This window comes from Trichosurus vulpecula, chromosome 8 (assembly GCF_011100635.1).
Source record: "Trichosurus vulpecula isolate mTriVul1 chromosome 8, mTriVul1.pri, whole genome shotgun sequence".
NCBI lineage: Eukaryota > Metazoa > Chordata > Mammalia > Diprotodontia > Phalangeridae > Trichosurus > Trichosurus vulpecula.
In genome coordinates, this window is record NC_050580.1 from 31,195,096 (window position 1) to 31,209,869 (window position 14,774).

Sequence of the window (14,774 nt, forward strand, 5' to 3'; positions counted from 1 at the left end):
TCCTTCATAGTTAGGCATGACTTTCTTAGCTTCCTCTTTTATTTTGCCTATGTAGACATGGAAATCTATAATAAAATTTTTATCATGGTAGTTAACTTCAGTAAATAAACATTTGATTTCTACCCAAGATTCTAGGGATAACAATCTCAAGGTAACTTCAAAGAGATTAAAGGCCTTTTACTAAATTTGGAAAATTTATACCAAAAGAAAATATGTTGATTTCAATAGGAAAACTAGTGCTAAAAAGCAATAAGAGGGTGATTCTTTTAGGGTGAGTCAACTAGTCAGTAGTCTTTAAATCTGAATTTCCCAGAACTTGGGCATTCGCTAAGATGAATAATGTTTCTGTGGTCCATGATCTATTATAAAACCATATATTCTAAAGTTAGCAACATAAGGCTTATGTTTTTGGAAATGTCTGTGACAACCAGTGGCTTCAGGGTAACTAAAAAGGCAGACTAAATTGTAGAGGGGCTAAGACCTCAGTTGGTGGAATGAATATCCATACCCCCAGGATCACATACTTGAAGCATTGAACTATAAAAACAATATGATCTAAGAATCTGTACTTTGACAAAGTAGGTATTTGGGAGGATATTAGACTAGGTAAATGCTTTTTTTCTTACTAGGTTTGGCAACAAATGTGATAGGAGACATCTGCTTTCTTTGCTTTTAAAGCAATTTCCTAAAATGTGATCTCAGATTTTCATAGACATGAATAAGAGCTGTATACTCCAAACCCATATTTGAAAACATGAAGCATTTGGGCTTTGAAACAGTGCCCAAAACAGTTTTTTCTCAACTATTCATATTGTCATATTCTTGTATTTTTCAGTTCGGTTTCTTTTCTCTTCCTTTTGGAAGATAGTTCATTTATTTCTTTTAATGTCAGCTTTCTCACCCTGTTGGTATTCAGACAGCTCATTAACATTTCTGTCTATAAAGTGATATGCCACAACCTTATATCAGCTTTGCAAGTTTATAACTTGATAGGTCCTTAAAATGAATAGGTGGTTAAATGTGAGACGTCAAACTCCTGAAACTTATGAACAGAACTGATAACAAACAAAAGTCCATATTCTTATATTTCTGTTTTTAAGTAAGTGCTTTCTATGTTGACAAAATGTAATATGCCTATGCCTTGAGCATTGTCCCAAAGATGAATTAATAATATACTCTTTGAGCATCTATCTTTAGGTGAAATTCTACAATTAGAAAAACTCAGTGCCCATAGGTGCTGATCTGCAATGGAATCCCTTTGCTCAGTGTTCTTCTGCCCAATCAGGTGGAATGTTTCACAGGCACATGGTTTATACAGCTCAAAATAACTTGGGACCTGCGAACTGACAAATGCTCTGGCTTCGGTGGTGACAGGTTGTCCAGCTTCTTGCAGCCATCTTCACTGAAACTAAGGTTGTTAACTCCTCGCTCTCTATGGACGGCTACTTTCTGTGTCCAAGGACGTGAAGACTTCCCATGTTTCATCTTCAAGTTCTCCTCAATAATTGGCATCGCAGTGGAACACCAGGACTGGAGATTCTCATCTGGGTCAATTAAAAAAAAGAAAGGTAATATATGGCCTTAGTTCACAAATATGTTTTGATAACATTTCACCAGAGCACTGACAGTGGATGAAGGGGGTATGTCAGAATGTTAATTACGATTGATAAGATAGATTCCGAGAGTGAATATTTTTCTAAATAGGTGTGTTATATCACAGACAGTAGCACAAAAAAGAAACCAAATGTTCTTCAGAATAAGTTTGGAGAGGGTTGGTGTCACCCCCTTCCCAACCTCATCTTGAAAGTTAGTACCTATTTGGGGCCTAAGGGGGGAAAATCATCAGAATGAAATTGTTACAGGTAACATATATCCATATTATATGGGTGTTTATGTATGCATATGTACATATTTATGTGTATATCTATATCTGTTTGGTATTCTTTAGATAGTCATTTTTCAACCACCTATTCAAGTAATTGTATAAAACAACATTCCAGTAGCACATCCATTTCCTTCTTAAAGAAAAGTAAACCTAAAATAATGACTACATAGTTAAGACTTTCATTTTAATTTTTTTATCATGTAAAAGGATATGTCTTGCTAAATTTAGTATTGAGAGATCTGCTCCCTGGATTAATGTACACAACAGCTGCAGAAAGCAGTCCTACTCAAAGGGCATTGCTCGTTCTTTCTTCCATTCTATCTCTTGCTGCCTTTTCATTTCCATCAGAAAGATACTTGACTGTCAGTGGCAAGTGTTTGGCCTAATACATTGCAATATTAAGCAGTAACAAGGGACGTATCTGATTTTAAAATTGTTTAAAAACATATAAAGAGTTCAGAAGAGAGAATAAACCACATAGGGAGTTCTGTCTGCCCTAAGACATGACCATCACATTAGTACCATCAGGAAAATTAATTGCTTTAGCAATAAAATTTTAATTACATCTTAATTTAAGGAAGCTACCATTTTTCAGCAAGAAAAAAATAGCTAAGGAACTAGGTTTACGATTTCAAGTCTTCTCAGTCTTCCTTTTTGTAAGTTAATAAGCTTTGAGCACATTTTGCTTTTTGTCTTAGAATGTTGTTAAAGTATGACATGCCACACATATTTAAACCAATCTATTTGCTTTGTAATTCTTCTAGATAATACAAGGATTCTGATAAATAGTAAAAGCCTTTCTTTGGGAAATTTAAAATGTCCTGACTTACCATAGGGTTAAGAATCACATTTTAGACATGACAGAGCTTTACAGTAATAGAGCATGACACATGCAGGTGGTCACACTCTGCATCCACCCCTTTCCTCTGCTTGTAGCCTTTGGCAAGTGCAAATTAGAACTCATTACATTTTTTTTAACATTGTGATCTTCTTATTAGTGTTAGTTCTTATTATCATTAGACCAGTATTAGTATTTAGACCAATCTCTAATTCCTAGGAAGCCCCTATACAACCTTATTTCACCTGCTCTGATGTAACTTAAAGGGGCAGATTCAGTGAAATTGCTCTAGACTAGAACCTACAGATGATAGGAAATGTCCATTCAATCCCACAGACTGCCTGAACCAGATGAAAATGTCATTGGGAAAGGTTTAACAAAATAAATAAAAATGCAATACAACATAGATCATCTTAATTTGTGATTTTCTAAGTCAATATGTAGCCTGTAGGGATCTATTCCTATTTGACTTTGGAACCACTGAGCTAAACAACTAATTACTTAACACAGAAGGAGTGATATGCTTAGCGCATCAACCTGGCATGACAAGTAGATTTGGTGAGACTGATCCCAGGAAAATAAATTCCTTTGTTCGTTTCATAATATCAACATTCAAATCCATTCGTATTGGTAAAGGAGATGAATATGATAAAGACAACTCAGCATCAAAGTCACCAGATGATTTTAAGGCAACATTTCCATGTTCCATTTGAGATTATTTTACATAGGTGGTTTTTATGACAGAAGGTAGCCATAAAAGTGATTTTCTCATAGGAACATTCTAAAATTACAAATAACTATCATCTCCACCTCCTTTATAGCTAGAATTTTTAAAAAATCTCTCTTATGTTGATTGATTCCTCTTGCATGGAACAGTGTTATGTGTCATTTAATAAGTCAGCATGGTCCTTATTATGCTCTTTTATGAAACAAATCCATAATCAACTAAAATCAAAATAATACTACTCTGCTTTGTTGTGTTTGAAAAGTTTGGCAATGCTGCCCCTTGAAATTTATCTTTTAATTTCTTCCTGTTCTTGAGTCCTAAATGGAATGATTTTGCATCTTTCCAATTCAATCTGAATGGACATCTCTCATTAGCCAGGGAACAGAACTGTACCTGTATGGATACGGGGTAGGGTAAATTAGATCCACCTTGAAGGGACCTTAGTAGTTTATTCCATCTAGAAAATTTGTGAGAACAGCAAAGGGACAGGCATAGAATCGCCATTCCTATGTTACCAAGAGTCTGTTCCCAATTTTGCCTGTCTGTACCTCTACTAGGTAAAGTACAGTAGCCTTGTTTTACTCCCAAATTGTTGCTCTGTGTAGTAACAGAAAATATGAGTATGAAAATGACCTTCATGATGCTATTATATGAAGAGGATCAGAGCATCTTGTACATCTTTGTATAGGTTTTCTCTCTTCTTTAGAAAGGAGAAAACAAAGCTAGAATGATGAAAATATCTTCTATGTGTATGCAGTTTTAAAGTACTCTAAAAAGTAATAGGAAATCAAACATCTGTCTTAAAGGGAACAAAAGTATAAGTGAAATGATGTGATTGTAAATCAAAGTATACATTTCTGGTATTTCAGTTTTAGCATTTAGATAGATTTCTAGATTGCCCATTTGGCTTGAATATTCATGTTATCGTAGGCCATAGAATTCATGTGCATTCAGTTAGAATCACTTTACCATTAAAAAAAAAAACATTTACATAGTGCTTTAAGGATTACAAAGTTTTCCTCCCAACACCCCTATTAGGTAATTATTTTTTTACATACTTTTTTTAATTGTCAAAAGAACCAAGAAACACGGTTTTGAAATATCCTCCATAAGAAGTGATACAACATGAAGGTGAAAAAAATATGATAGACTATTTTCATTGAGCTCCAGTTATAATGACTAGCACATGACCCTTAGGAATTGTCATCTACCGCTAAGGCAGAAAAGCCTAGAAACATTTTTCAGTTTTTTCAGCTTCTATTGGCAGATATAAGAGGCAACAGAAAGCATGCTGGGAGATGTTCTTAGGCACAGACTGCTGCTGATGGTCCATGGCTGTGGCTAGAGCACCACCCAACTTGATTAGGTCCTGGGCTTCTTTGGATTCTTGATAGCAAGCTTGTCAGCTGAGTATATTTCACTGATGAGGGTCTGTCACTGAATTATTTCTAGGTTTCTTTTGGCTTTATTCGCTAGCATTTGTATTTGTGCAAAATCCTTTACATTCTTATTTTCTCTGAAGGCTTCTCCTTCTGATGGCATAAGTTCTGTAATTATAGGAGGTGAACTTGCCACTCTCTCAGCATCACCCGGTAGAGATCTAACACTTGTGCCCGACTTGAGGCTGCCATTTTGGGAGGGGATCCCTATTAGGTAAATATTAGTATCCCCATTTTTCAAAGGAGGAAACTGAAGATCAAAGAGGTAAAATAATTTGTCCAAGACATGTAATTAGTAAGCATCAGAACCAGAGTTTGAATCTAGGTCTCTCCTGCCTCCAAGACCAATATTTCTATCTACTTGGGGGGTTTGAGGAAACTTGGAATACACAAAGCTACAGTTCAAATTAAAAAGCACTCCATGTTCAGAACACTGTTATGCACTTCATTTCTTACATTCCTTTAAAATACATAAATGAAGACTGGGCCTTGCTTCCTGAGATCTTTTTATGACACTTACCCATTCCAACCACCACCCAATCCAATCTTTATCACTTTCATGTTACCACAGAATCAAGATATTTTAAAGTTAATTTTAATCACCTAAAATAGTGGCACATGTTAAAATACTAAAGAAAGAAAACAGATGGTCTTGTTCTTCATTTGAATTTTAGAGGTTGAACTAATTTTATAATTTAATTGAATTAATATTGTTCTTTAAAAAATTTCCTAAGCTAAGTGTTTCACTTCTGGGGACTCCATAACAGTAATAGAGACCTCAACTCTTTGTTTCTTTCTGTGCCCCTACCAAATCCCTTTTCGTTCTTGGAATAGTTTAATTTTTTTTGTCCACCTTCAGCGATTTCAGTTTTTTCTACAAAGTGAAGCTAATATCATTTCCATGCCCACCATTTTCAGTTATATCTCTTAAATCTCTTAACCTGAGGTCTGTGAACTTGGTTTTTTACATTTGTTTTCACTGTGTTTTGATAACTATATTTCAATATAATTGGTTTCCTTTGTAATCCCATGTATTTAATTTTATGTATTTAAAAATATTTTCCTGAGTTTATCAGCTACACCAGACCACTAAAGGGTCCATGGCACAAAACCCCCAAAAGGCTAAGAATCCCTATCTTAAAAGGACCCCTATTTCCTTCCAAATGGTCTTCAGTATTCTCTGCCAGCTAATACCTCCTCTTTTCTTTTATTTGTCCAAGCCACATCCTCCAACTAGCCAGCCTTCCCTTCTCTAATGTCCTCATCTTCTTCACGTGAAGCTTTCCAAGTCTGACCTAATCCATTAAAAATTCCCTCTTTTTCCTGGTGAAACATATTTCTGTCTTTCTTATCTCAAAGTTCATATCCTTCCCCCTTTAGGAAGCTTTCATTGACTAATTTGATTCCCGCTTTTCTGCAAGTTCTTTTGTGTATCGATACAATCCCCTTATCTAAACATGCTCATATAATTTCATACTTATCAGCTTTTTGGCCGTATTTTCCTTTTCAAATTATAATAACCTTAAAAGAAGTGACTTTGCTAAGTCATTACTAGATAACTCAAGTGACTATTACTCTCGAGCTATACACCCTGAATTCAATCAGTATAGGTACTTGTTGACCGAATGACTAGGACTTCTCAAACAAAATATGGTAGGCCTTTCTCAAGGTAAACCCTGCCTCATAAATATTTAAATGCTGTTTTTAGAGCAGCATCCAATGTGTCTAGGACAAGCTTCTATTAGCTAAGGTTCATTTTTGAATCAGCAAGAGTTTCTTCAAAGGATCTACTAAGGACAGTTATGAGGTATGCAAGAGAGTAAGACCGATCCAATCAGTCACAGACTCCTGGACCTCGAACTGGAAGGACACGAGAAGCCATCTAGCTGAAGATTTTATAGCTGAAGAAACTGAAGTTTCAAAGAAATGGAGCCAATGGAAATTTATTGATTATCATTTCCCTAGAGGCTATTCTGCTAGCAGTAATTAAATTTTGGCAAATTATAGGCTGCAAAGAATATAATAATAGTTAACATCTGTATAACACTTTATATGCATACATTATATACTATATTATATTTATATACATACATATATGTATATACACATACATTATCTTGTGTAAGTCATACAATAACCCCATTTTATAAAGGGGTTCATAGGATCAAAGAGATTAACTAACTTGTAGTTATTAATAACTACAATTAAATATCTTGTAGATTAAATAATAAGTAGTAAGTGTCTAAGGAGGCATTTGAACCCAGGTCCTGACCAAATCAGAGACTTTATCTACTAGGCTGCACTCACTTGAATGTATATGAAGTTACGTAAGTACATAAAGAATTGAGAATAGGCCTGTGATTTCATTGGCATAGGGAGCTTCCAAGTAAAGTTATTCCCTTTACTAAGGCAGGCTGTCACCTTCTCTGCAACTTATAGACTGATAGAGTAGCCTAGAGCACAGAGAGGTTAAGTGACTTACCAGTATCACACAGTTAGTATGTGTCCAAGGCAGAACTTGTACCTGAGTCTTCTATATTCAAAGCCAGTTCTTTGTATACTGCTATGCCAGGTGGCCTCAAAAGTAAGGAAATTAACCTCATTATAGGTCTTTTTCTTTGTAGAGAGGGAAGTAACTAGACTTACGTTTTCCTATTTTTATCTCTTCAAATACCACATAACTTAAAATAATTTTAAATTTTAAAATAAAATTAATTATATTAAGTAAAAAATAAATTTTAAAATAAATAGTATTTAAAATAGTAGTATTTCTACTTCAATTCAAGTTCCCGATAGTTTTTCCCTCTACCCACTTCTTAAGCATTCACATTCACAAGAGAAAAACAATTGTACATCACCCTTATCTCTAACAGTGTGGTCTCTTTAGAAGTTTGGGCCATGTCTAAAAATTAAAAGTAAAAGCAAAATGGATCAAGGGCCTAGAAAAAAATATTCATGTATTCATGTAACTTGTGAAGTTTGCCCCAAACAAAGTACATACATTTTCAACCAGCTCCCTGGTCACATATTCTTTTCTAAAGAAGCATGACTAAAAAGAGGTACTTAGAGGTAGTCAGCAAGGAAAGATAGGTAACTAAATTTGCTAATTCAGTGAAGTTTTGATTGTATCAACACGGATACTTCTTCCACCAGAGCAATTACAATCCGTCTCTGCATCCTCCTCCTAATCATTGTCCCTGTTTTTCCACAAATCTCCCATTGAGCATCCTTCACTATATATTCTATATCCCTTCTTGAACTTAATTCATATTTGGTAGCAGGATGTAACATACTAATGCCTATCATATGTCCTTGCATTACCTTTTGTATAACCTACAATTATGACTCTTCTGAGATAAATGCTTGTTGAACGAATGAATCAATGAGATGGTTGTCTCATGATTTGTAGCTGTATACCATCACCAAGAAGGTATTACTGCTACAAAAAAAAATTGCTTTGGCAGCATGGAGCTGCTTGGAATTATTTAAAGTATCATGCAGTTTCTCAGATGTGATCTTCTTCACCTTCTGTTCAATTCTGCGCCTAACTCATTGCCTAACTGCAAATGCCTGTCCAAAAAAAATGTAGTTCTGACTCAGAGGGCTTGCCAGGTAACTGCATGTTTGCATATTTGGACAATATGCATCCTTACTCTACTAGATATAGTGTGTATTGGTACTCTTGGAGTAGCCACAGATCTCACTGATGAGGACCCACTCTGTTTGGAGGCTCAATGTTATCCACAGAGAGGAGCATCTGAAGAAGCTCAGTCATCTCCAGGGAATCTTTCCATTTGAACTTTGAGCAGGACATCCTTCATAATCAGAAGAATGTTCACCAAGTTTGTCTCTTGCTTCTCTCAAGGGATCTTATATGATCAGGGAGAGAATGCATTTAAAGCTCTATGTCAAGAGAATACAGGAGAATGGTATATCCTCTACCCTTTTCAATCAAAGCTGTAACTATGAAGAGGTCTGCTATAGGAAATTGCAAAACCCTGCCTGTTCCCTTGTCATATTTTCATCAAGCGTATCTTCAGGAAATTTTTCTAAAAATAAGATAGTAATAGAAGCAGAGGAGCTCAGTAGAAGAGCTGGTCTGAAAGATGTAGGTTCCAGTCCTGCCTTGGATATATCCTAGCTCTGTGACCCTGGGCCTGTCAATTAACCTGTCAGAGCTCTAGGAAACACCTACGATTGCAGAGAAGGTACTGACTTGTATTAGTAGAGGTGATTTCTTTATTCGAGAATTCCCTATGCCAATAAAATCACAAGGTTATTTCCTATCTCCAAAGAAAGTCAGTAGTTGTTCTCTTCTCAGTCACCTTTAAAAAAATAATATTTTCTGTGTTCTTGTCCATTCTTTTGAAAATTTCTCTTTTTTCAGACATCTTGAAAATTAATCGTTGATTAGTGTTAAAATTGTGCCATCTTCAACTTGGATTTTCTCTGTATATATTTGGTCAGGCACGTCCAGCTACTTTCCCTTCCACTTTCATTTTTCTGTGTGTCATTTCTATTTCTTCATATAACCTATAAGATGTTATAGTCCAAACATGGTGGTTCCACTGTTGTTGATAATCAGAATAGATCTCTCTAGACATGAGGGCCTATCTGTTCCATTTCATATCTATTTTCTGTCTTTTCAGTTTCACTGCTGAAAACTCTTGGGATCCGAGTGATTTGGGTCAAACAAGCTTCCTCTCAACTGCTTTTCGCTTTTTTATCAGACAATATTGCTAATAATCTTCCATAAAGTTCACAAATGAGTTGGTAGTGTAAACTTATTTCACCCTGAAGTTTATCCATTTTTCAAGGCGATCAAGTATTTCTAGGTTAAGGTATTTTTATACTCTTTATACTATATCTTGCTATAGTGATTGTTTTGTATCAGTTCAGTCTCTGAGAAATGGCAATAGAGACTATCCATTTCCCATTTTTCAGAGCTGGCAACTTAGTTAAAAAAGTTTGGTTGGAGCTGTTGTAATTACATACAATGTTTTAATTTAGTGTTGATTTTATTCTTTGCTCTGCCGTTACATTTTAACCTTTCCTGTAACAGTAAATATCCTTCTACACACCAACTGTGGATTCACTCGCATCAGTTGTTTCCTGTTTGTTAAGACACAGTCAATTTACATTTTTATCATGTTATTCAGCTCTCCACATATCTAGTGTCTCCTGACTCTCTACTTGGAGAAAATATTCTTGATATACAAGTATGAGGCTTCTGAGTTCCCTGCAAGCCTTTGCCCTCTGTCATTTCTTGTACCATGTCTCTTTGTACTGTGCTCTCTCCTTGTACTCATCTTCACATCGAAGGCCCTGGATATTGAGATATCAAAGTCTGAAAATTCTTGTCAGACTTTTTGTAGAATTTCACTGCTTCTTCATCCTGCCACGACAGATATTGGTGCTTAAGCTGCAACCACGTTCATGGTGGTCCTCTTGCCGAGGTGAGATGACCATAGGCATATATTGAAAGCACTCTCCCTAGTTTTTTATCCACTTAGGAGGAGAAATTGTGAGCCATCCTTGCATTTAGCTGGAAGTTCTTCGAGTCTTAGAGTTTTATTTATAATGAGAATATCATTACAGATTTAATTCAATTCTTTCAGTCACATACAAACTACAAATTTAATTATTATTTCTAAGAGCCTGAAAATGGTATTATATTTAGCACGATTTTTTGCATCTTCATGGAAGGGCTGACAGTCATTTTTATGTTTTTAATCTGCTTTATTGATCACTATTGGCTGTGAAAAGAGGAAACGGAGAAAATTGTGACTCTTTTCAAGTATATGAAGGGATATCATGTAGAAGAGAGATTAGACTTATTCCACCTGGTTCCAAAGAGCAGATCTGGGATCAGTGTGTAGGAGTTGCAGAGAGCCACATCTTGGCCTGATGGAAAGAGCAACTATTTAATGATTACAATAAAAGAGTCTTCCTCCCCCAGCCCTATATCACCAGAATTAAATCACATTATACACAAAGAGGCAAGGCAGCTAGGTGGCCCAGTGGATAGAGAGCTGGGCTTGGAGTCAGCAAGACTCATCTTGAGTTCAAATCCAGCCTCACACACTTACTAGGTGTGAGCCTGGACAAGTCATGTTAATACTTGAACTCCCTGCCTCACAGGGTTGATGGGAAGAAATCATTTTGTAAATGGTAAAACGTTCCATATAAACATGAGCAATTATTTTCTTCCTACTTAGCCTTATCAAAGTTTGCCTTTTAAAATTTTCATTGCCTTAGGGCCCTGTCATCTGTGTGACCAAAACTGATCATCCAGTTCAGAGGATAGAGAACTGGGTCTGGAGTCCGAAAGACCTGAGTTCAAATTTGTCTTCAGCCACTTACTGTGTGACCTTGGTCACTTGGTCACTCAACCACCTTCTCAATTTCCTCATCTGTAAAATGGGGATGATAATAATAGTACCTACTCCTAGGGTTCTTGTGAGGATCAAATGAAATAATAATGGTAAAGTTCTTAGTCTAGGGCCTTGTCCATAGCAAAGGCGACACATAAATGCACCTATTGGGTTATTATTAGTGTCATATGACCAGGGATGCTAATGAGTTAATGTGTTATACATATCTTAAGTAATACATTTTCATTTTAATAGGGCTTTCTGAAGACAGTTCATTGGCCTGAATAGTGATTCTAATGGTGGGAATTTCAGGCATTGGCAGGCATTCCTCCTGATGGAGGAAACAGTAAGAGATAGGTGAGCCACTTGGCACCCTTTGAATCATATCTAAAAGCAACCAATATGTGCAGACCCATATGTAGGCCAGCCCTCTACGACCTTCTAGGAATCTGGCAAATTGCCCCCAAAAAAGCAGCCTAGTGTGGAGAGGTTTTTATGGTGTGACTGCCAAAAGAGTGAAAGGAGAAGGGACAGGAACAACCTAGTCATGGAGTCTTGGGGTTTGAAAAGACCCCACAAATCATTTAGCTTAATCTCCTCATCTTACAGTACAGGCACTTGAGGGCCCCAAAAAGTAGCGAGTCCAACAAAGTCACTGTGCCAGTTTGTACACAACCAGAATTCGATTCCTAATTGCTAGTATAATGCTTCTCTACTGTATCACGATAAATGTAAATTCATTTCCCAAAATCAAGAAAATTCAAAGATCCGTTAAGTACATAAAAGAAAACAGCTATCAATAAACTTCCCTAAAATGACTGGATTGTAAATTTGATTTATACTATCAGAAACTCTTAACAAAATAGCTTTAAAACTAAAATCATTGCATTATTTTCTGAATTAGAAATTCAGAATTTCTGCCCTGCATGCAGTGGGTACCTCTGTAGAATGTATGTCAAGCCTGAGTTTGAAAGGACTTAAGTCACTAGAGTAGGGTGAACTCTTGTACATAGCAAGGTAAGAAATTTATTTCAGGGATATACTAAAAGAATTAATGTTTGCAAAGCATTTATAAGCTCTTTTAAGAAAAAGCATCCTTTATAGAGACAATAGAAGTACAAATAAAAATTACTCCCGTAATTTTTTAAGGAAACAATCACCACAATTAAGAAGGTAAGATATCTGAGCTATGAGGGTGAAAAAGCTACTGCTAAAAGTAGTTTTGATGAAGGTTCTAGATTTTCTCCCAGGCTGTAGCTGACTGAAATTAGCACAAAAAGCAAAGAGGAATAAGACCTTTTGGCTGGGTCCACTCTGCTCTATCATGCCTCCCAAGATGGTCCTTCCAGGGCGTAATGAGGGAACAAGAGTTAGGTGACACCTCTTCATGGTGGAATAGTATTGCTGTTGGAGGGGTCTTGTATTCCTGGGTGGCTTTCCCTGGGTATGTTTGGGTTCCTTGTGCCTTATGTGTCAGGCCATGCTGTATGCTGCCAAAAGTCTTAGGCACAAAGAACACTAAAGGGTTTCATGATGAAAACTATCAGAAGGACAGTAATAACTGTGTCCTTGATGAGACCTTCACTGCCCTTTCCTACTCACTCAGATGTTCTTGTGTCAGGAGCTGTGGGATCAGAAGGCAACATAATCCAACAGAAAAAGTCCTGGATTCCAAGTCTAAAGACCTACCTAAGTTTCAATCCCAGGTCTACCCCTTATTGTACCTGTATGACCCTGGGCAAGGTCCTTAACCTTTTCCTGGGCCTTATTCTCCTCATCTGCTGAAAGATGGCTTAGATCAGATGTGTCCCGAGGTCTCTTCTAGCTCTAACTCTATTAGGCTAAATTGGGGCATGATAAACTTAACCTATGTTAGCCTTACTTTTACACACATATCCAGTGACTAACCCTTATAGTCAGTGACCCTTAGAGTTAGAGGTGCGGCACAATGACAACCAAGAAAGGAAAATGCGTATTTACATGGAGGGTGAGGGTAGGGGGAGAATGGAAGGAAAACTTTGTGGGTCCATAGACTTAACTTGTATTATTATCATCATATTTAAAATATGGTGCTTCTACATACCTGCCACATCAACAGATACCATGTCTACCAAGAGTCAATTATTATAATATGTTTAACAAATAAAATGTGGCTTTTAATGCAAATTTATATTATAGCTTGAGAACTAGAAGGGATCTTAGAAATCATCCAATACAAACCATTTATTTTACTAGTGAAGAAACTGAGACCCAGAGGAACTAAATTACTTATCTAATGTACAAAAACCCAATTTTTCTGGCTCTTGGTCCCCTACTCTTTTTCACCCTATTATACTTAGTCTTTAACCCATCTATCTCAAACAAGACTTAAAGTAGGATTGACATTTAATCTTGCTAGAAGTGGAGGAGAAAGGGGGTGGGAGAGGTAGATGATAATAGGAAGAAATGACGGGAGGATTGGTCTTGGAGTCAGAAGACCTGGGCGTGAGTCCTAGCTTGGCCACTCACTGGAAGGCCTTGGGCAAATCATTTCACTTCTTCACACCTCAGTTTACTGATCCAAAAAATGGGAATAATGGGTTCCCTACCCACCTCTGAAGTCTGTGAGGAAGGCCTTTTAATAATGCTAAAGGATGATATAATCACATGCTATTGTTAGGTATAATAATAGAATAGAATATACAATACAATGTAATATAATATAATACAATAGTATACTATCTAATACTCTGCAAGATAAAAGTGTGGAAGAAATGTGGCTCATTTTAAAGTAAATATGCCCAAACTTATGCAACCAAACAAGTGTTGTCACCTCCAAAATAGTCACCTCCCAAGGCAGTAAACACCGATCCTGCTATTATTGTTCATAATATTTTGGGGCTCCTCCAAAACCGGTAAGTTCAGGGGGCAAATCTTCATTCTTTAAGAATGTTGAGGGACAGCTAGGTGGCACAGTCTACATTCAGGAGAGGGAGTCAGAAGGACCTGAGTTCAAGTCCGGCCTCAGAGATTTGACACACTTCCTCGCTGTGTGACCTTGGGCAAGTCACTTAACCCTATTGCCCTGCCTTGCCCCCTCAAAAAAAAAGGGCATGTACTTGAGTTTTGGCGATAGTCCCACATCGGTCCGAATAAATAAGTTGAGATGATCAAGGTGAGCATATTTGTTTTATTTTTTTCAGTTGCAACCTATAACAAAATAATTACACTGATTATATTGTTTGCTGAGGTTCTAGCCAGGGGCAAAACCAGGAACAGTCACCGAGAAGGGCCCTCTCTGGCTTGGGCTTCACTGCCAGTGGGATGACCTGATCTGAGTAACAGCAACCTAGAAGAATAGGGAGGGGCCAGGAACAATTAGGGGGTGGTTTGAGGTTAAGTAAACAGTCAATCAAGGATTAGAGACCAGATGCTTGTTCCAGAATTATATTTTAGAAGCGTGACAGTATCAGAATCCAAGGGACCAAGCAAGCAAAATACTGCCAACTTAAATCCAAGAGTTCAAGGAACT

The 14,774-nt window shown here is 36.8% G+C and overlaps 1 protein-coding gene and 1 pseudogene across 2 annotated transcripts in view; one reads left to right on the plus strand and one right to left on the minus strand.

The window, feature by feature from the left end:
• MYPN (myopalladin) overlaps nucleotides 1–14,774 on the plus strand; it is a 137,361-nt gene that overhangs the window by 27,920 nt on the left and 94,667 nt on the right. For both annotated transcript variants that reach the window (XM_036736136.1, XM_036736137.1), the window contains exon 2: nucleotides 1,375–1,568. The gene's annotated coding sequence lies outside the window, so the exon portion shown is untranslated. The remainder of the gene's footprint in view (nucleotides 1–1,374; nucleotides 1,569–14,774) is intronic.
• Nucleotides 4,885–5,081, minus strand: LOC118829169 (annotated as a pseudogene).